Source organism: Brassica oleracea, chromosome C3 (genome assembly GCF_000695525.1).
Source record: "Brassica oleracea var. oleracea cultivar TO1000 chromosome C3, BOL, whole genome shotgun sequence".
Taxonomy (NCBI): Eukaryota; Viridiplantae; Streptophyta; class Magnoliopsida; order Brassicales; family Brassicaceae; genus Brassica; species Brassica oleracea.
The window spans coordinates 33,592,694-33,593,684 of NC_027750.1; the positions used below are offsets into that span (position 1 = coordinate 33,592,694).

The 991-nt window shown below is 33.3% G+C and overlaps 1 pseudogene; it reads left to right on the forward strand.

The window, feature by feature from the left end:
- Positions 1-591, forward strand: part of LOC106330439 — a 24,612-nt pseudogene extending 24,021 nt beyond the window's left edge.
- The last annotated feature ends 400 nt before the right edge of the window (positions 592-991 follow it).

Sequence of the window (991 nt, forward strand, 5' to 3'; positions counted from 1 at the left end):
AGAATAGATGAATCAATGGAGTTCCAATCACAAATCTCTCTATGATCTTCTCTCCTAAAACTCTCTGCCGAAAATAAGAATACAAAGGTGGCCAAAAGCTCTCTTGCCTCCTAACACTTAGACAAGTATATAACTATTAGGTTAAAAACTCGTCAGGGGCAATCTTGTAATTTGGTGAAGTCTTGTGTTTAAAGTCGGCTGAAACCAAGTCGTGCTTCTGCGTCTCGACACGATCGATGGTACAGGCTGTACATCGATCGATCATAATCTTCAATCGTCGAGGCTTCTTTTTTGTATCAATCGACGTCACTGGATGTGCATCGATCGATTGTTTCTTCTTCGTATCGACCTCTTATGGTCAGCTCGGATGAAATCTCTTTTAAGCTCCTAAATGTACCATAATCATCACTTTACTCTAAGATACTTCTGAACCTGAAAACATACCTAATAGGATAGAATATATAGTATATAGATAGTAAAATACTTATATACCATGGGTAAAAATGGGTCAAATCCATGGTATATCACATGACGAACACTGTTTTGCATGGACAGATGATCGGATTCCTTCAGTCTTCTGATAAAAGATGACTCCTTTTCGTCGAACAGAGCAATTAGCAGCACTTCAAACGAGGAAGCTTGACAATTAATAGGTGACGAAGCTATTTATATAAACTATGTACATGCTGTGAAATCTTTGAACAAATTGAAGAATTTCTAACATACCTTTTGAATTTTACAACAAATTTTACTAAAGTAAAGTAACAGTAAAACTCACATTTTGTTGTGTTGCTTTGTCCCCCACAAAAAGGGACACAAAAAGCGATTTTTTCGCATTCATATTCTCACAATTAAATTTAGAGTAGTTAATATTGTTTGTATTTTTAATGAATAATAAATAAATAATTTTAGTTAGATAATTACTTAAACTTGTATTATATATATATTGGTCAAAAATAAAAATATATTAAAAATGAAGAAGATAGTTCTT